Here is a 22,598-nt window from a genome sequence, read left to right as displayed (position 1 = left end):
GTTGTTCACTTGCCATCTTTCCATTCTTCTGAGGTGAGCATTTAATGCAATAAATTTCCCCCTTAATACGGCTTTTGCAGTATCCCACAGGTTTTGGTATGATGTATCATTATTTTCATTAGTTTCAATAAATTTTTTGATTTCCTGCTTGATTTTTTCTTGGACCCATATGTCATTAAGTAGAAAGCTGTTTAATTCCCATGTGTTTGTATGGTTTCCAGAATTTCGTTTGTTATTGATTTCTAGTTTTAATCCATTGTGGTCTGAGAAAATACATGGGATAATTCCAATTTTTTTGAATTTGTTGAGACTTGATTTATGACCTAATATGTGATCTATCCTGGAGAATGATCCATATGCTGATGAGAAGAATGAATACTCTGAGGTTGTTGGGTGGAATGTTCTGTAGATATCTGCCAATTCCAATTGGTCTAGAGTATTGTTTAGATCTTGTGTTTCTCTGCTGATTCTTTGCCGAGATGATCTGTCTAATATTGACAGTGGGGTGTTCAGGTCCCCTGCTATTATGGTATTAGTGTCTATTTCCTTCTTTAGGTCTAATAGAGTTTGTTTTATAAATCTGGCTGCTCCAACATTGGGTGCGTACATATTTATGATTGTTATGTCTTCTTGATGGATCAGTCCTTTTTTCATTATATAGTGTCTCTCATTGTCTCTTTTTATGGTTTTTAGTTTAAATTCTACTTTGTCAGATATAAGAATAGTTACTCCAGCTCTTTTTTCTTTTCTGTTTGCATGGTAAATCTTTTTCCATCCTTTCACTCTTAGTCTATGTGAGTCTTTATGGGTGAGGTGGGTCTCTTGAAGGCAGCATATAGTTGGGTCCTCCTTTTTAATCCAGTCAGCCAGTCTGTGTCTTTTGATTGGGGAATTTAAGCCTTTTACCTTAGGAGTTGTTATTGATAAGTGTTGATTTATTCCTAGCATTTTGTTGATTGTTGTTTGGTTGTCTTAGGTGTCTTTTGTTCCTTGCTTTCTGATTTACTGTTTGTTTTCTGTGTTTGTTGGTTCCTTAGGTTGTAGATAGCCTTTTTGTTTGTTTGTTTTCTCTTCATGAATGCCATTTTTATTATACTAATGGGTTTAGATTTTTCTTGGGTTTTTATGGCAGTGGTAGTTATTTTTCAGGAACCAAACCCAGTACTCCCTTGAGAATTTCTTGTAAGGGTGGTCATGTGGTGGTGAGCTCCCGCAGTTTTTGTTTGTCTGAGAAATATACTATTTGCCCTTCATTTTGGAAGGATAGCCTTGCAGGGTAGAGTATTCTTGGCTGACAATCCCTGTCTTTTAGTATTTTGAATATATCATCCCATTCCTTTCTGGCTTTTAAGGTTTGTGATGAAAAGTCTGATGTTAGCCTGATTGGGGCTCCCTTATAGGTGATTTGACGCTTCTCTCTTGCAGCTTTTAAGATTCTCTCTTTGTCTTTGAGTTTTGCCAAGTTGACTATAATATGTCTTGGAGAAGATCTTTTTGGGTTGAATACGTTTGGAGATTGTTGAGCTTCCTGGATCTGAAGATCTGTGATTTTTCCTATACCTGGGAAGTTTTCTGCCACTATTTTGTTGAATATGTTTTCAATGCAATCTCCTTTTTCATCCCCTTCTGGAATACCCATGACTCGGATATTGGAGCGCTTAAGGTTGTCTGATATCTCTCTCAGATTTTCTTCAATGCCTTTGATTCTTTTTTCTTTTTTTTGTCTGCTTGTGTTATTTTAATCAGCCCATCTTCAAGTTCAGAGGTTCTCTCTTCAACTTCCACAAGCCTGTTGGTTAAGCTCTCCATTGTGTTTTTTATTTCGCTGAATAATTTCTTCAGTTCGGCAAGTTCTGCTACATTTTTTTTCAGGGCAGTGATTTCCTTGTACATTTCCTCTTTCAGGTCCTGTATACTTTTCCTCATTTTATCATGATGTCTATCTGAGTTTTCTTATATCTCATTCAGATTCCTTAGAATTATCACTCGAAATTCCTTGTCAGTCATTTCAAGGGCTTCTTGTTCTACAGGATCTAGAGCTTGAGATTTATTATCTTTTGGTGGTGTACTTTCTTGATTTTTCATATTTCTGGTATCTTTTCTTTGATGTTTATTCATTGTGGCAGGGGGTTTCACAGTCCACAGGTTTGACACTATTGACTGACTAAGATGTTGCTGTTGTTGCCAATTTGGTATGGCTACCTCAGTGACTCCCTGTTCCTTGCGCTCTGGTCCAGGCTGCTGGTATGCGCCGAGGCACCGCAGAGCATGTGGTCTCTGCAGAGCTTCCCCTTCCCCTGCAGGATGTCTCCCTGCTCTGTGCGCGCTAGGCCGGGCTTGGGATGGAGCCGGGTGGTGGTGGTGAAGCCTACCTGCTGCTGGATTGCGCCGCAGCAGCGTGGACCCTGTGGAGTTCCCGCCTCCCCTGCCAGACGTCTCCCCGTTCTGTGTGCACTGGGCTGGGCTGGGAATGAAGCCGGGTGGCGGCAGTGAAGCCTACCTGTTGGATCACGCAGTGGTGGCCCTTAGGGCGTGTGGTCTCCATGGAGCTTCTGCCTCTCCCGCTGGACGTCTCCCTGTCTCGGCGGTGAGTTGATTCACTTCCAGCTCCAGGGACGGGCTGTTGGGGGTGGGGGGTCAGAAGCCATGGTCACCCCTGCAGCCCGGGGTGACACACGCCGGCTCAGGCCTCCATGTTTCCACGTCTGCAGCTGCGGCGCACCAGCGGGTCGCGTGCGCGGGTTGGGGGAAGATTCCCGGTTCTCGGCAGGGTAAAGACACCCTTTCGAAGCCATTCCTTTGCGCCGATACTGCTACAGCTGCATCTGGCGCGGGCCTCAGGCTGCTTCTACTCATGGCGGAAAAGTGGCAGGCAGCTCTCCTCTTCGCCATCTTGACCTTACTAGTCATTTATAATTAACAATAATTGATTATATGTTCTCAGATGGCTAGAAGAGAGCTCAAATGTTCTCATCATAAAGAAATGATAAAGTTTTGTGATGATGAATGTGCTAATTACCCCAACTTGATCATCACAAATTGTATACATGTACTGAAATATCTGTACTCCATAAAAAGATTTCAAAATTAAAAATATTAAGTGGAAAATTTCAGAAATAAAAAAATAAAATACTGTCATATGGAAAAAAATTAGATTATTATGTTGAGTTGGAAGAATTTAGGTCAGTAGTTGAAGTTATGGAGAGTGTGACAATTATAGCTGTCAAAATCAGACTGAATGGCGTTGCAAAATATGAGCTCCCTTTCTGTGGAGTTGCCCAGAAATATCAGTACATGGCATTGACAGTGAAGGGCCCATAGGAGCAGAGTTGGGAGTTGAGCTTTGTTTTAGGGGTTGGAGGCCAATGCTTTTTCTACCACCTCATTCATTTATTCCTTCATTTATTTGTTCACATTTATAGAATGCTTCCTATGACAGGCACCTAGATAGGGGAATAGGAGTAGTCAACAAGATAAATGTGTTCCCTGTCTTCAGAACTTACAGTCTATTGAGGAAAGAGAAGCTGGCAATTCCATATAGTGTTATTAAAACTGTGTGGGAGGAAGTAGAATGTGCTATCAGAACACACAGGAGGGTTAACAGGCCAGCCTTAGAGACTGGGGAAGGCTTCTTGGAAGAGATGATGTCTGAGAATGAGGAAGCGTGATCAGAAAAAAGATGAACCTGGGGAAGAGCAGAATGATATGGAAGAACATTCCAAGCAAAGTGAATGGCACATGTGGAAGCACAGAGAGAAGAGAAATTAAATTACCATCTGTCCACGGATGTTGTAGGGGAGAGTCTTGGCATTAATTAAGAGATTGGGTAGATGCCGTCTAAGGCTCCTTCCTAACAACTTTAAGAATAGATCTATGAAAAAATATAATTTTTAAAATAGGCAACAGACTGTATTACTTCATTTGGTGAATTTCTATCATTAGCCTATATTATGTATCAGGCATGTATAGGAGCAAGTCAGGATGCCAAGCACTAAACAAAAGAATTTTGGGATAGAGCCAAAAAAATATGCCAGGGAAAAAACAGACTACAGCTTACTGCTATCCAGTGGTATATTGGTAAGTGTAAAAGCAACTAGCTTCCCAGAAAAATAAACTCTGGTTTGTAGCATTTGCTGATTCTATGGCATAAATATTCCCACCATGGCTAATTTTAAGCTGCCATGTGGAGTTGGGAAGAGATGTGCATAAACACAATATATAGTATTTTCACCATACAAGTATATTAGACAAAAATAACTTCAAGAGCATAACATAAAATATAAAATAACTAGGAAATGATGAGTTTTGAGTATATATCACTTTTGTTTATAATATAATTTATTTAATTATAAATTTATATAATTTAATATTTAATAATGGTTGTGTTTAACATCTAGATCTCAAAATTCCTGCAAACTTGGCGACTGGCTCCTGCAAGTTGGTACAGGCCAGCTTCAGCATACCACTACGGCTACCTCTGGAAATGCTGCTTAGAGCCTTGGCAGTGTAAGGATTGACTGGGTTGTCAGAGCTCTACGTGCTTCTTACAAAGCTTACATGTTCTAAGAACCAGCGTGAGTAATGCTGTGTGGGTTCACAAGAACAGTAGCGGTCAGCTTCATGGGAGTGGAGTAGGAAGGCTCCTGTCTACCCCTTCTTCCGAACTCTGTTTTCCAGATCTTCCAGGCTCATGTCTGGCTAAAATAGTCTGTTGCTTGTTTTGTTGTTGTGTAGAGGAGGCAAAACATGGAATGGAGAAAATTTTTCTATTTTGTATGAATTCTTGGCAAGGAGACAAATGACTATTTTTAGCCACTGGGAACCCAAGGAATATAGCTTATTGTGAAAGAATTTCTATGTAAATTTTTAAAAAAGGTATTGTGTTTCATTTGATATTTTTTTAATTGCTGAAGAAAAAAGAGGGTCCCACCTATTTAAAACACAGAAGTCTAGTTTAATTCAAGTGCAGGAGAAATATTAGAAAGGAGGACAAACCACTTAGGGTTTTCTTAATTCTGTGGACAAGGAGACTGCTGATAAGTCAGACATAAAAGAATGAGACCTAGTGGGTTAAATCATCATGGTAAGAGACTTCTGGAAGGTATAGACTGGGAGAAATTAAGGTCCTTTCCATCCAAGGGAGAAAGAGCAGTAAGTTGTAAGTGAAGCTGACTAAAAGGCTGGTCAAAGACAGATCCTCTGAGCTGGGAAAGCTTTTAGGATTTATAGGTTCAAGATCAGGACTGTACCTTCATTACTGTAGCCTGAGAACCTAGTGCAGAGGCTGATACACAGTCCACAGTATTACAAGGAAAGTGAATTAAACCGATCCTCTCATTTTAAAAAACTTTTTAAAACATAAGTAATACATTAACACTTTCTCATTATAAAGTGTTACAAGTAAGTGACAGAGTAAAAAAATGAAATCCCTCCTTCACATGCTCTATACCCAAAGTCCATTCCCCTCTCCAATTTGGTGTGTATTATATTAGGCATTTTCCAATATATCTACAAACATATATGTTTGTATATAAAGTATAGATATGATCACAATCCATTCTTTTTTCTTTTTTAAATATTAATATCTTAGAGATCTTTTGATATTATCATTAAAACAGCTGTACAGTACTCTGTGGTATAAATAAATGACTAAAGTTTACTCAACTGGTTCCCTGTAAGTGGGCATCTAGTTAGTTTCCAATTATTTTTTACTGTTAGAAGCAATACTGCAGTAAATATCCTTGTACACATATCTCTTTGTATGCATTTGTGAGCATTTCTCTAGTGTTGATTTCTACAAATGGAATTGCTTGTTGTAGGATATATGCATTTAAAATTTGTATAGAAACTTTCCATTTGCTCTCCAAAAATGATATGTAATTTCTCTTCCACCACTAGTGGAACTTCTTCATTTTTACACAGACAGAAATTAAACTGTGTTTATTGTTTTGTCTGCCCAGCATTCATTTCCCCTTTTCTGGTGATAGTTCCCTGATTTCCACTGGGGCAACCACCTTCTCTCTGTGAATTAATAAGACTCCACTCATGGCTGCAGCAGTAGAACATACGACCTATACCTACTGCGACCTATACCTGAATTTTGATCACTGAATCCATCTAGCCTTGTGGTTGGTTCAGAGATAGGCAAATGACAAAGGCAAGGCAAATCACTGTAATTCCTTCTCCCGGTCACAGTCATTGTTTCAGGGAGGGTACGAACCCCAATGTGATCCAGTTAGAGTAAATCCAGGAACTTCTGGGAGCTGTACCAGAAAGTGGCACTTGTCTCTTTCTGCCATTCATGGACTTAAGAGGAGGCAGGCCCAAGGAATACAGCATCCTTATTTTCTAAATTTCAGTTGGTAGCAGAGTTGCACCCTCTGCCTCCTTTGATCCATGCTAACTCATGTTCTCCTCCTGCCTCAGTCCCTTCTGTATCTTGATAATCTCCATTTCTGCTAAATAGTTCTCAGCCTGTGAATATGCCCAAGTTTTTCTTATATTAACTAAAAATCTTTCCTTCAGACTAGTGCATAACTCTTGTGTTCCTTCCTTTAAAGCTACTAATAAACTTCTTGGAAGAGTCATTTCCCACTGTAACCTTATCCCACTCTAACCTGTCTTCCCCTGCCACTTCACTTAATCTTGGAAAATTTTTAGGGACAATTTAATTTTTTAAAATTTAGATATAATTTATATACCATAAAATTTGCAATTTAGAAGTGTACCACTTCATGGTTGTACAACCATCACAACTATCTAATTCGAGAACATTTTCATCCCCCCCAAAAGAAATCTTATACCCATTAATTGTCACTCCCCAGGTCCTGACATCCATTAATCTACTTTATATCTCTATGGATTTGCCTATTCTGGACATTTCATATAAGTAGACTCATACAATATGTAGCCTTTGTATCTGGCTTCTTTTGCTTAGCATAATATTTTCAGTGTTAATCCATGTTGTACGTATATTAGTGACCTAATAATATTTCATTGTTTTTATATATCACTTTTTGTTTATCCATTCATCAACTGATTAACATTTGGGTTGTTTCCAGCTTTTTGGCTATTATGAATAATGGTGCTATGAACATTTGTCTTTAAGTTTCGTGTGAACATACTCATATGTTTTCATTTATGTTGGGTCTATACTAGGAGTGGAATTGTTGGATCATATGGTAACTCTATGTTTAACTGTTTGAGGAATTGCCAAACTGTTTTCCGGCTACACCATTTTATATTCCCACCAGCAGCTTATAGGGTTCCAGTTTTTCCCCATCCTCTCTAGCACTTATTATTTTTCAGTTTTGTTTTTTCTTATCTACAGCCATCCTAGTGAGTGTGAAGTGGTGTCTCATTTGTGGTTTTGATTTGCATTTCCCTGATGACTAATGATGTTGAGCATCTTTGCATGTACTTATTGGCCATTTGTGTGTTTTCTTTGGAAAAATGTCTATACACAATCTTTGCACATTTTTAAATTGGGTTATTTGTCTTTTTATTGTTGAGTTTAAGAACTCTTTAAGTATTCTGGATGCTAGACCCTTGTTAGCTATATGATTTGTAAATATTTTCTTGAATTCTGTGGATTATGTTTTTTACTGTCTGGATAGTGTCTTTTTAAAGCACAAATATTTTAAATTTTGATGAAGTCCACTTACCTATTTTTTTCTTGGTTTCTTGTGCTTTTGGTGTCATATTTAAGAAACTGTTGCCTAATTCAAGGCCACAAAGGCTTACCTCTTTTTTCTTTTAAGAGTTCTTAATGTTAGCCCTTGCATTTAGGTCTTTGATCTATTTTGAGTTAAGTATGTGGTGTGAGGGAGTCCACATTTATTCTTTTGTGTGTAGATATCCAGTTGTCCCAGCACCATTTGTTGAAGCCCTGTTTTTTCCTTGTTGAATAGTCTTGGTACCCTTGTCAGCACCAGGCTCAGCCAGTGAGTGAACTGGCCATCCCTATATAGGATCCGAACCCATGGCCTTGGTGTTATCAGCACCGCACTCTCCTGAGTGAGCCACGGGCCGGCCCTAAGAACTTTTATTTTTAAATAACTTCCCAGATATTCTAAAGTGCAGCTGGGGCTGAGAACCACCATGTTAGGCAGGTGGAAGGCAGCATCAGTCCTCCAAGTGAAGAGGTAAGGGATGACTTCTAAAATGGGGAACTTCCTGTGGGAACCAGTACTTGAGCTGTGTGGTTGAGCTAAATTGCTACTTTGCTGCTGTTTCCCTAGGGAAGACTTTTTGTGCAGCTCATGGTTTAATGGTTGACCTTATAGGTACTTCCGGCTCTCCAGAAACTTGGTGCACCTGGATTGCATAGAAACTCTGATCTGAGTTTTTTCATCAAAATGCCCCCCATGCAATTCTGCATTCCTGACCAGTTTCCTCTGAGTGGTCCTGTGCTGATTGGAGGGCGGATCAGCTGTCCTTGCTGTGTCCTAGTGTTTCCCCAGTGGGCCCGTCTCCCCCACCACCCATGCTCCAAACACTTCCCATGGGACAGGCCCTGTGCCAGTCCCTTGTAATGACTCACCGGCCTCTGAATGGCTCCCCCTTTTCAGCTGTTCTGGCTCCTCACTCCTGTGTGGGTCCATGTGAACCCTATTAGTGGTCTTGCTGTCCTGGGGGCCACCAAGGCCCTCTTCTCCCCTGCCGCCTCCAAGTAACTCCACCTGGAGGGCACAGCTGTGGCTTTTGCTGGATACTGCTCCATGTGCTCAGCAGCTCAAGTCTTAAAGCGGCCATAGCCTGAAATGCTCAGAGCAGTTTTTTCCTTCTCTCATTGTAGTTTCTCCTCCCTTCATGAATTCTGTAGGTCTTTCCTCCTCTTCCCCTGAGCTCTAGCGACCCTAAGTTGGCTGATGTTACATTTTTAACATCAGCCAAGTTATAAATTGGTTGTAAATTGGTTGATTTGTGGGAGAGAGTGATGCTGGGGACCACCTATTCTGCCACCTTGACTGGACTCTCCGATATCCTTATAATTTCTTTTAGTTCTTTAGATATGGTTTCCTTTGACTCTTTGAACGTATTTAAAATAGCTCATATAAGTCTTTGTCTAGTAAGTCCAATATGTGGGCCTCCCCAGGGCAGTTTCTATTGATTGCTTTTTTAAATTACTGTATGGGCCATACTTTCTTGTTTTTTCATATCTCATAAATTTTTGTTGAAAATCGGACATTTGAAATGTGGTTAACTCTCAAAATCAAATATTCTTCCCTCCTCAGGGTTTTTTGTTGCTGCTGGTTGCAGTAGGGGTAGTTTATCTGAATTCTATATTATTTGTTGTATGTGGTCACTGAAGTCTCTGCTTTTTTATCTTAGTGGGTAGATAATTATTGGAAGAGATTTTCTTAAATGCCTATAACCAATACATCACTTACTTTTTGCTGAGGAACTCTATGTGCATGTTGGGGCACACCTTCAACACTTCAGCAAAGTAGTTAACAACTCTACCTTAGCCTTCACTTTCTGCTTGTGCAGAGCCTCAAAGTCAGCCAGAGATGAGAGCTTAGGGGTTTCTGAAGTTTTTCCTGTGTATGTGTACAGCCGTATGTGTGTGTGTGACCTTCTAGATAACTATGTTATCTAGAAAATATGTTGGAGTTTTTCAATGCCCCAGTGGGCATCTCATTGTCTAGCTTTTCCTTTTAAGCTTTTGGTTAGTCTATTGTTGCTCCAGGTGTCATCCACTGCCTTGGGCAGCTATGAAGTTAAAACACTTGCTTGTAATTATTTTGAATAAATGCCTCCCTGAGGAGAAGGCTTTTTGTACTAGCAAGCCCTGAGTCATGTCAGATACAGACTAACTTATCAGTGGGGTTTTCAAGAAACCACCACTCAGGTCAAATGATGACAGTTCTTTGGGAATGAGGAATTGAAAGATCTACGCTTCGTTCTGCTCTTCCCAGTGACTGCAAGCCTGTACCAGGATTGTGGGCTATTATTTTTCAAAGCATTGTGGAGATGGAGAGCAGGATATAGGATTAAGGCAAGTTAAAACGTCACAAAATTTGCTGTTCTTAGTAAGTTTCATTCGTTCATTCATTCATTCATTCATTCATTCATACCATATGTACATGCTCCTTGTGTTGTTGCAAGCCTTTGGCTAATTTCCAGAGTTCTGAAAAAGTTTATTCTGATAATTTTTGCTAATTTTTTCATTGCTTTTATGGATAAGCAAAAGTTTGGAGGCTCCTAATTTGCCATTTTTGCTTACAGTATTCCACAGCTTAATTTTTAAATACATTTTTTCAGTTCTCATCTTACCTGAAATTTTGAGCCATTTGGCTTTTGACCAATCTTTCCTTCATGAATTGCCCTCTTTGCTGCCTCCATGGACACCCCTTTTCATTGCTCAGTGTTCTAAACTTCCTCTGATTATTGTTTAGAAGCCAGTGTTCCTGAGAGTTCTGTCCTTGACTTTTTTATGTTTTTAGTCCACATATTCTTCCTGGGTGATCTCCACCTACACCCATGGCACCAGTTGCCTTTTCTGTAACATAGCTCTTAAATCCAAGTTTCCAACCTAGAGGTCTTCTTATCTCTGGACTTACATATCTACTTTCTCTTAGTTATCTTCATTTTGGTGTCCTAAAGGCAGAGCAAACTTGGCACATTCCAAACTGAACTGATTGTCTTGATCCATGTCTATTGTTCCTTTTGTCATTACTATCTCAGTAAATGGCCATTGTCTATCTCAGTGTTAAATGTATTCTTGACTTTTCTCTTTCTATCACCAGGTCATAGTCAATCAGTTAGTAAGTTCTATCACTCTACATCTTAAATATCTCTGAAATCTGGCTACTTTCCCCATCCCTGATGCTGTTTTCTTAATTAAGGCTATATTTCCATCTTTCTTAAATTATTGAAATAATTTCTTGTCTTTCCATCTCCAATCTTGTCCTGCCTTCTATACATTCTCTATACTGAGGGTGGAATATGTTTTCTTTTCTTTTTTTAAAAATATTTTTAAAAAATTTTATTTTGTCGATATACAATGTGTTTGATTATTGCTCCCCATCACCAAAACCTCCCTCCCTCCTCCCTCTCCCCACTCCCACCCAACAATGTCCTTTCTGTATGCTTGTCATGTCAACTTCAAGGAATTGTAATTGTGTGTCTTGTCCCCCCACCCCTGGGTTTTCTTTTTGTGTGTGTGTGTGTGTGTGTGTGAATTTATTTATTTATTTTTAGCTCCCACCAATAAGTGAGAACATGTGGTATATTTCTCTTTCTGTGCCTGACTAGTTTCACTTAATATAATTCTCTCTAGGTCCGTCCATGTTGTTGCAAATGGCAGTATTTCATTCTTTTTTATAGCTGAGTAGTATTCCATTGTGTAGATAGACCACATTTTCTGTATCCACTCATCTGATGATGGATGGACATTTGGGCTGGTTCCAACTCTTGGCTATTGTAAAGAGTGTGGAATATGTTTTCTAAAAAGCAAATTTCATTATATCACTCCCTTACTGGAAAAACAGTGGCTAACAATGTAGACAAGATCCCTGCCTTCAGGGAACTTTGGATATGCAGACAAGTAAGTGACCAACTACAATTCAGAGAGTGATATAGAAAGTATAGTATACGTAGGAGAGGCAGAGACTCAACCAAGATTCAAGATTTTGCAAGAATTTCAGAGGAGATGATGTCTAAGTTGAGATCTACAGGAAGAGTAGGAATTATGCAGCCGAAGAGAAGAAGGGGAAAGAGTGTTCCAGGCTGAGACTATATGTAGGAACGCCTAGAGAAAGCATAGGATATGAGGAAATGAAAGAAGTTCTGTATGTTGGAAAACTTCATTATGGAAGTAGTCTGAGATAAGACTGAAGAGATAAACTGAGGCCGTATCACACAGGCCCTTGTATATCATGTTAAGGAGTCTGCTTTAATCTCAGTGCTTTTGGGAGCCACTGAAATTATTTTTGTTGGGAAGAAACATGATCAGATTTGCTTATTAGAAAGAATACCCTGGCTAGAGAATGGAGAACACTTTGAATGACAGGGCTGAGCTGGAGTCAGGGTGACCAGTTAGGTAGCCCTTAGAGTAATCCAGGCACTAAATGATAGTGATGTGGACTGGAGTGTGACATTTGGAGTGGAGAAAACTGATGGATTTAAGAAGTATTTTGGAAATAGAGTGGACTTGTTAATGTTGAATGTGGAGACTGAGGGAGATGGAGGAGCTAAAGAAAATTATTTGCATTATTCAGTGTAAATAAAGCTATCTATTACAATAGCCATCTATTTAGAACATAAAGCTATTACACACACACACACACACACACACATATATATATGTACATATATTAGTTGTAAGACAGTAGATGTGTTTTGTTTTGTAGTTTTCTTTGCCTGATGTAAGTTCCCCTAAATAGACTTTACTTGGTAAAGGCTACTAAATATAGGCCTAATGCCTGTGTCAACTTATTTATTCCTATGAGCCTAGCTTTGTATTTTCCTATTGAGATTCAGTGATTAAACTCTGGTCACCTTTTCTAGTTAACATTTTTTTTTTCTCTATCGTAAGCATAAAACTACGTAGAGTTGAATCCATTAGTTTTCCCAGTCTACATAAGGATGTTTCTCCTCTGGAATTTTCACTATACAGCAACCAATTAAAATTTTTGCAATTTTGTTTGTAGTGTAGTGGAAGATCTGACTAGGGTAAATAAAGTTTTGATGATTTTAGGTTTCGCTTGGTTTGGTCGTTTTTTAATTAAATGAATTTATGTCTGCATGACTAATTTTTGCTATCTTATTAAAAAGTATACTTTGAAATAGCATTTTTTAAACTTAAAGGTCTGTTTAAAAGTTTATCATTTTTATCACTAAGGCATGAAAAGAAAGTCATTGATCACTTTTGCAGAAGAGTTTGGCAACTCATATTTTTGGACTTTCATATTTTTCTGCATGGACTTTTCAGAAATATTAAACTTACAACCACTGTTCCCCAGACTGTTCTGCTATTTGTTAAATAGATATGTGGTTGGATACAGTATTGGTAAACAAAAGTGGCTTTCAGTTTAATTTTAATCAGAATCATCTATCTCTTTTTATTTTAGGAAATAAAGGAAATTTAATATTAAAATTATTTTTCAAATGTTGCAGAAGGCATTTTTAATCTTTGTAATAAAAAAAAGAGGACATGATGATTTCCTTTTAATTGAAGAGAAAAATCCCTTAGTTTCAAAAGAGAAATTCTCCCTCTTCTCAGTTGCTTTTAAAAATCTTGAACCTGTCAGTAAAATTGTATGATCTACTAATAACGTGCCTTAGGCTTATTGCCTTTTCTTAGGCAACAGTATCAGCAAATGATGTGCTCTATTGATTTTAATCACAATGTTTTTACAATTCCATTGCAAGGTTTCAGAAACTCACCAAATAAATAAATCTGTGGATCCAGACATCTCCTTTCTCTGCAAACCTAATTATTTACATATATTATTTCTTCCCAATCAGTTGTTAAGGTATAATATAGACTAGTAATATTTTGTATTTGACAGACTATGGTCTTGGCTAAGCTAAAATGTTCTCCTTGATATTCAGCATTTGCATATTTTAAAAATAAAATTTTTATAAATGTGATATTTGGTTGGCTTGTAGCATTCAGAATTTAGCATGTAACAAGCTGCTTGTGGTCTAGTCCATCAAGCTCTCTATAACTCAGCTGTATACATCTAGAGCAGGTTCCCATTGGTTGTATTTTAAGCTAGTTATGAAATAATTAGATGGCAGTGTGTATCTTGGAATCCATGTAGAACAATATTAGGAACTCTAGGCTGAGAGATTATGAATGGTAAAATAATTTTCTGGTGCTACATCCAATGGGTTTAGGCAGAGTTGTACAGTAATAATAAAATCCTCTATTTATCAAGAGCTTAAAATGTACCAGGACTTTACGTACATTATATCCTATCCTTATAACAATTCTGCCATGCAGGTATATAGGCACTGGCTATATACGTTGCATATGTGGAAGCAGAGACCAGATAGTTTAAGTGCCTAGTGAGGAATTTGGGTCTTTGTCTAACAGTAAAGCTTGGGTTCTTTCTGATTTAGCAAGAGCATATACATTTCATTTTTAAAGTTTTTGTACTTGTAAAATGAATGTAAAATTGTCTCAGAAGACTTCTGAGGTTTTAATGCTCACAAATTGTTTATAAATATAGTGTCTTTAGACTCTCAAATGGTAGAACATTGGTACTCTGTGTTTAGGACTGATGAAGCTACACTGGCAGTAGTGCTGAATTTGGAGCAGGGGTGTGTGTGTATGTGTGTAAAATGAAGAACTTAGTATTTTATTGTGGAAATTATAGTGGTAAGCTTCCTTTGTTATCTTTTGTTATTTTGGCACTAATTAGAAAGAAGCTATGTATTTAATGCATTGAAACATTGACTCTAGTGAATTTGTCACTGAATTCTAGTATGTTTCTAATGGTAGTAAGTTTGGATTGATTATATTGGGTGGAGCCTATTCTTCATACTTTTGAACTTTATAGTTTATGTTTTCAACAGACATCGATGCCCTGTGCCCGCTCCACTGCTGAGCTTCAAATACTTGCTGGAAGAGTTAATGTTGGCAGTTTGGTGGCCACTCTCTGTTCACTCAAGTCTGTGGCTGATTAGTGTCAGGGTTGGAAATGCCCACCTAATACTATTTCATTGCAGCAGCCTTTTCTTTCTGGCAACTCTCTCGGAACAAGAGCCTGATGTCCCACTGTCTTTTTCATTCCATCTATCTTCGTGCCTGGTGAAACCACTGTTCTTCAGTGAAGAAGCTCTTGTTTAACCCTAGTCTTTTTTGGAAGTTCTTCTTTCCTATTCTCATCCTTACTGGGCCTGACTTTCTCTTTTTCATTGTTCTTGCCTTCAAATGGAAACCACCTTCTTCCACTTCTCTGGAGCCACAGGCTCTGGGTCCTTGCATGATTCTACCCAGAGAGCCTTTCCTTGACTTATTCACCAGGTGAACTCCAACTAGTTCTTTAAGACTTAGTTTGAGTATCACCTGCCCCATGAAACCTTCTGTGACTTTCCCCTCAGAAAGTAACAGTGAGTTTTAAAACAGTAATATGTGCCAAACAAAGTACTAGGCATTTTACAAATGTTATCTATTTAGTCCTCACAATGAGAGCATAATATAGTTACTACTATTATCTCCACTTTACATATGGGGGAACTGAGCTAGTAAGTGGTAGAGGTGGAATTCAAATCCTGGTCTCTCATTCTAAAAACTACTAGATCACGTTACTTCCTGGTCACTCCCTGTGTTAGTGTTTCTGTTGCTATAATAGAATACCTGAAACTGGGTAATTTATAAAGAAAAGAGTTTTATTGGCTCATGATTCTGAGACAGCTGCAGATGCAGGTGCAGATCTCAGGCTACTTCTACTCATGGCAGAAAACGACAGGCAGCCGGTAAGTACAAGCAGATCACAAGGCGAAAGGAAGCAAGAGAGAGAGAGAGGGGAGGTGCCAGGGTCTTTCTAAACAACCAATTATTGTGGGCACTAATAGAGCAAGCACTCATTCATGACCTGCCCAAGGGCGTTAATCTCTTCATGAGCGATCTGCCTCCCCATAACCCAAACTACTCCCAACATTGTCAAGTTGGGGATCAGATTTTGACATGAGCTTTGGAGGGACAACACATCCAAACTCTATCACTCCCCCTTTTGTATCACTTTTGTACTTTGTACATACTTATTATCATTATCATAATAATTATTAGAAAGACCTGTGTCTTCATAATCTCATTATTTCTGGCACCCCACCCAATACAATTTTTAGTATATAACAGATACTAAAATGTTTGCTGGATACATACATAAACTATCAGATTGCTACATTCTTAGTTGCCCTGTTCTCGTATGTAGACCTCTGTTGCTCTTTGCTTGACTCCCAACTGCCCTCTGGATACTCTTTTTGACCAGCCTTACAGTTAACTTACCACTGAGTGCCTTCAGCATCTTATTGGGTAGTGCTTGTGCCAGGCCCACACTTTTTCCTGATCTTTCCTGTTTTGCTGAAATTAATAGCCATACTACATCAATTCCTCAGATATGACATTCTAAATTCTTTTGTTCTGGCTTTAAGTCTGTAGTTTGTATGTTGTGGATAAATCGCTCATCACTAGGATTGAAAGAAACAGGCTATTCTAGAAAAGAAACATCCTTACTTGAGATGATTTGGCTAGAGAGCCTGGGAAGGTGACCATGTCTCACATGTTTTATTTTTTTGGTCTTGGCTATGACTTGCATGTTTTATCATGATAGAAAAATGAAACAGTTATTGCTAGTTACTCTGTCTGCCAAGAATGATCTTTTGTTGAACATGAGAATCTTAGTAATAAAGTTTATTATGACCAATACCTGGAGTTGTTGGGGACTAGATAAGGCCAGCAGAACCCCTTTGGGTTTGACAATATGGTCCATTACTGAATTAAATACTTATGTGTTTATGTCATTCTAGACTCCTGAAAACCAAAAGTCTTGACCAGAACATAAAGATAGGAGTGAAGTTATAACGTTTTGTCTGATAGGGAACCTTTCAGAATCAGGTAAAAATTTAGCCTGACTGGAGTCAGGGGTTTTGGTATGTGCTCTGGAATGAAAGCTACAAGATAGAGTGAGGACTGGATTGCAGTGTAGTTTTTTTGGCCAGGAAACATCACGAATATATTCTGACTTTGTTTTCATGTCAGGCCATTGGCTCTCTGCAATGTATGTTATATTTATGAGCTCTAAGACACTGTTTTCATCAATCAGTGAATTACTTTCAATCAATAATCCTTATTTAATGGAGGTCTTTTCCTGGACACAAGGTGACAAAGTGTCCTGGCAGAGTGTACACTTCAGGGAAGTAGTTTTTGTTATTGTTTTATGTTTTGTTAAATCATTATTATTTCTACTAAAACTTAGAAACAGGGATCATGGAATCTGTTGTTGGTGTTTTGTTGTAGATTGTTTGGGGTTGTCCAGTTTGTAGAGGTCTGACCACAAGGGGAAAGTTGCTTGGACCCCTCTAAATTGTGCTTTCAATCTTTGAACATCATCTTGAGGGTCAGAATGCCTTTTGTCATATGGTTTGAAACTTTTTAGTTGGATCATTATATCAGACATTTTCTGAGCAAAGTAGGTTCACAGAAAGTTGCTGGCTTTGGAAAGCTCCTCTCTTTCAGTACTCCTGGGAATATTTAACATAGAGGGCAGGCACTCTGACCACAGAATTTCATACTAATATATTTTATTAATGCAAAATTTTAAATTGGTGCTTCATAAACAAAGCTAGCAAACCTCTCAAAATTGTCGTTAAATTCTTGATCTTATTGATCTGTTGCTAGTTGGATTAAGGTTCCTGAATAGGAGGTGACTCTTTTCTTTCAGGCTTCCTGGATGGAACGCAGCTGAATGTTCATGCTACAATCCTTAGAATGGGTCTACTTCTCTTCTAGAATCTATCGACAACATTGCATTTTTTGTCTGCTTTAGCTACATGAGGGCCCACTTGCTCAACCTTAAATCTATTATTATTCTTTGATTTCATGAGGGGGAAGGTGGTTTTAATTCCTTTTTCTTACAATACCTTTCTTCTATTCTTCCGCTTTTTCTTTTCCAGCCCGGCCACTGCTCCTCAGCACATCTAGCCTTCCAGCTGATCCCTTCCTCCATTTAACCACCACCCCACCCCTGTGGTAAATTTTAACAGTGCTGCTCTATTACAGGTGGAATTCAGTTTGGCTGAGGTGAAGTTTAGGGTTGTGCTGTGGATTGAATGTCCCCCAAACTCACAGAAACTTAATCCCCACTGTGACAGTATTAAGAGTGGGGGAAATCCTATAATGATAATTGAAAGGTAGAGCCTTGAAGAGGTGATTAGATTGTGAGGTCTGTGCCGTAGTGAATGGATTGATCCATTCATGGAGTAATAGGTGTGGTTCTGAGGGCTTTATAAGGTGAGGAGTGAGCTCTCTCTGCTCAGCCATTCTTGCCATGTGTCACCCTGTGTTGCTGTAGAGTTACCATCAAGAACAAGCCCTCACCAGGTGTGTTCCCCAGACTTTGGACTTCACAGCCTCTGAAACTCTAAGCAAAAAATACTTTTTTTAAAAAACAAAATTACCCAGTTTCAGGCATTTTGTCATAAGCAACAGAGAAGGACTAATATATGCTGTAACTGGTTTGTCTGGTCTGTGGCAGGAAAACAATATCCCCATTATAATATTGAAACCTCCACAACGGAAGTGAGGTTCACTGGCACTTCAGTTCCTTTAAATGTCTGCTGTCCCACATGATTGTTAGAAGGAGTGATTCATCTTCTTACACTTTTAGGGCTAGGAGGAATCTCAAGACATCTCAGTCTATACCTAAATCTCCTCTGTGGCTTCACTGCCAACTGACCTTTCAACCCCTACTCAAACACTTCTAGTGACTGAGCTAGTCTTTCCTTTTATCTTTGACAGCTGTAAATGTTAGGAAGCCCTTATGTTAGATTGAAATTGGCGTGTACTCTCTCTGAGTCGCGCAGCGGTCTAATCTCTTATGCCTAATCCTCTTCAGATCTACGAAGAGAGCCCTCACCTTCCCTTTGATACATTCCTCTTCCATATGATCCTCTCCTTTCCTTGATGACTTCCCCTGTATACCTGCCTGTTTTTCTGCTCAAGTGATTTGTGATTCTGCCTCTTTCCCACAAAATTGACACCCAGAAATTTTCATTAAGTGTCTGTTATGTACAAGGATAGGCCTGTGCTGGCAGAAAACTCCTGGGCTTCCAGTTGCTTGTAATGTATAGGGAGGAAAGACACTGATAACAACAGGAAAGAGTCAGGGGGAGGGTTTCCTGGTTTTATCCAGCCTCTTTGAGCCAAACTTTCTTAGTACAATGTCTGTTCTTACCTTAAGTTGTCAGTAAGGAGATAACATTTAAGGCTGTCCCTCCATATTACAGCTTAATCAGTGAGGAACATTATACAAATTAAAATAGAAAAAAATTAATAACACAATTAATCATAAATATTTATTAAAATCTCTGAAATAAGTTTTAAATATATTATAAATCCTTTTGTAAGGCAATACAGACTCATTTCCCTAATCATGCATGCCCTTAATGGAAATAGTAAACAAATGCTGTTCTTTTTTAACGTAAAAGAATATGATCTAGGAAACTCATTTAGCCCCTCTTCAGGTTTTGTAAACATGTTATAAAAATACACAGCTGAAAAGTGAAAATTCAGTCTTTCAGCTTGGCCTGCATAATGTAAGACCAAGTTTTCTTTCTTTACTTGAATAGAACACATTTTTGACTAAATTGGCTGACTGTTTAGGTTCCTTGTAGACACAGCCCTGGCAAAGAAGACTAAAAAATTGCTTTTGGGGAAGAAAATTGTAGCTAGTTATATCTCATAATACCATTCTTGTGTTCATTTTCTTGAGGAAATTGCTATAAGTGTATCTTCTAGGGCCAATATATGAGAGACCTTTTTATGATTAAATAAAAGCTCAGAGATTTTCAGTATCAGAGTTGTTCCATTGACTTGCCTTAGTTCTGAAAATAAAATGAAAACCTTTAGCCAAGGGAAAGCTCATGCACTAGTTAAATACTGACATGATTTGAACTTATTTTATTTGCTTACATTATGTCTTATACCTATGTATGTCCCGTCTTTGGGGACACAAAGAAACACTATTATATTAGGAGCTTCTTTGGTTTTCTAATACATCTTTTTATATCTAAAGTCCCGTTTAAACATAATTTCATGATTCTATAGAAGAAGAGCTATTAATCTTTGTTTTTGCATAAAAATAGGTTTACAATACTTGATTAATTTTATACCTCTAAAATATGAATGACATCATTTGGCCTGTTAGATAGTAGATTTATTTTAGTAACATCTTTCAAATCAATTCATAAATAAGAAAGAAATAAATGTGAGTAAACATTTGTTCTATTTTGGTTTTTGTTTAAGCTAAAATAATTAGAATTCGGTCAGCCAAAAAGAAGTTAAATTTGAAATCTAATTCTTGTCAAGAAATTTCCAGCCTATTATTTTAGAATTGTTGTGGGAAGAAAGTAGAACCTTACTTGGGCAAATGTAGTGGTTGGTAGGCTGGAGGGCAGAAATGAAATTCTTCAATGAGTAATAGAAACTCCTATGCTCTTTGAATATACCTACCAAATACTTCTAAGGCAACCGGTAAATTGGAAAACTAGAACAAGAAAGTACTCAGAAGTCTATGACAATGTCAGTGATATTGTGATAATGATTTATTGAGAAATTGATAAAAGATTAAAGGAAATGCTTTTTCTGAACAAAGCTTAGAAAATAACTGTTTTAGATCACCAAATAATTCATTTTAAAAATGAGAAATTTAGTATTTAAAGATTCTGTTGGAAACTTGTGAATGTATATATATTTTGTAAAACTTAAAGGATGTGGTAAGCAGTACAATGAAGGAAGTCAGCTGAAGTTTAAATAAACCTTCACATTATGAACACTTCTTATAGCTGCTTATAAAAGTACCATAAAATCAGTATTCTTAATGCATGCATAAAATGATGCCTTATATATCTGACAAGGGACTTCTCTGAGTTGCAGAGAGAAAGCACTATTTTTCCTAAACAGAAAGCTGTTATTTGCAGATCTACTCCACTGCTCTGAGTCATTGATGGTTATGGGCTTTATATTTAAACAGAAATGCAAAACATTTTCTTCTAGGCCTGAAGTTAAATCATTTTGCAAAGTGTATACAGGTACATTCTAAGTTTTTTTTTGTCCTGCTACATATGCTTGAGAAACAAGGTTAAGCATTTGTAAGATATGTGTGTGTGTGTGTGTGTGTGTGTGTGTGTGTGTGTGTGTGTGTGTGTTTAGTGGCATCCATTGCATTCCTTTCTCCCTCTGCCTGTCTGGAGGGCACTTTTTATGTGTCTTTCCCCATGCTTGCCATTATGAGTTTTAATCATAGCAGATTTTTTCCCCATCACTTTGATGAAAGGTCGTACTTATTTGGCTGACTTGTCTATTATTTCTGTCTAATAACTTTAGAATATGCTGTACACATTGCTTGGGGTAAATACAAGTACAGCACTTAGGATTTTTGTAACTATTCACTAATGAGATTGGCCTGTATTACCCCCTTCTCCTTTCCCCCTTTTGGGGAACACTGCCATGGTCAGATTTTGGTTATTTTAACTGAATAAAATAAACAGGATGGCTTGGCTTTGCTATGAAGTTTATATGGGAATAGTTTATATGGGAATCAGCCGTTCACTGAAAGTAGGAGAGAACTCTGCTATAAGACTTTCTGAGTGAAAATAAATAAATAAATAAACAAACAAACAAACAAACAAACAAATAAATAAATAAATAAAGCAAGGTAAGGAGACAGAGTGAATGGGCCTGCTGATTTAGATGAAGTAGTTAGGAAAGGTCTCTCAAATGAGCAGAAACCACAGTTAAGGATGGAGCAGCCATTTAAATGTCTGAGGGACAAAGTTCTTAGGCAGAGGAAGCAGAAGGGCAAAAGCCTTAAGAGGGGAGTATGCTTGGCATATTCATGGAATAGCACCTAGGCTAGTATATCCAGGGTGAAAGAGAGAGTGGTAAGATGTGAAATCTGAGAGGTGTAACGAGTCAGTTTTTTGTGAGCCTTATAGGCAAAATTCAACAAAACTTTCAATTTTTTGTCATTTCTGTTCATTTTAAATTTTGTTTCTTTTTTTATTTGACTGCTCACTTAGTGTGATTTCTTTTTCTGATCTTAATAAAGGTTTAAGAATATAAGTTTTCTTTTAAGTACAGCTTTGTCTGCCTTCTCTGAGCTTCATGGCCATAAGTCCCATGGCTATCCCTAATCTGCAAGAGAGGCCAGGAAATGTAGGATGTTAATAAGCATATTGCTGCCCCAAACAAAATCAGGATTCTGTTAGTAAGGAAAAATGGGAGAATAAGTATTGGATAAGCTACTAGCAATATTTTTCATAAAATCCTATGAGCCTGGCCGGTTTTCCTGTAGTTTCCCATGCTATCTAGGTTGTTACCAAGCATTGAGGAATGGAAAGATACCTAATTTATTTTATGAAGCTAGCCAGAATCTTGTATCAAAACCTGACAAAGATGGCTGAAAAGGAAAATTATAGATCAGTTTAATTTATGAATATAACTGTGAAAACTCAAAATACAAACATGCCAATGTTTCAGTGCCTTAAAATAATCATTTATCATGATCATATAGGGTTCATTCTATAAATTCAAGAATGACTTAATATTAGGAAAGCTTTTAAAATAATGCAACATATCAAAAGATCCAATAAGAAAAAATATGGTAATCACAGTAGGTAAGGAACTGATAAAAGTCAGCACACATTTCTGATTAAAAAAAACCAGCCTTAGACAACTAAGAAAGATATTTCTTTAATGAAATAAAGATATGTAACTCTCAATTTTAGTCACTTATTCCAGTTCAAAAGACAAAGGTGTATGAGGATACTTCAAAAATTCATGAAAAAATAGAATTAAAAGATAATATGAATCTTTCCACAAACTTTTTGAAGTACCCTAATATTACATATATCCCCAGCCC

The sequence above is a fragment of the Cynocephalus volans genome, chromosome 4 (genome assembly GCF_027409185.1).
Source record: "Cynocephalus volans isolate mCynVol1 chromosome 4, mCynVol1.pri, whole genome shotgun sequence".
NCBI classification, from domain to species: Eukaryota; Metazoa; Chordata; class Mammalia; order Dermoptera; family Cynocephalidae; genus Cynocephalus; species Cynocephalus volans.
This window is presented reverse-complemented; position numbering follows the sequence as displayed.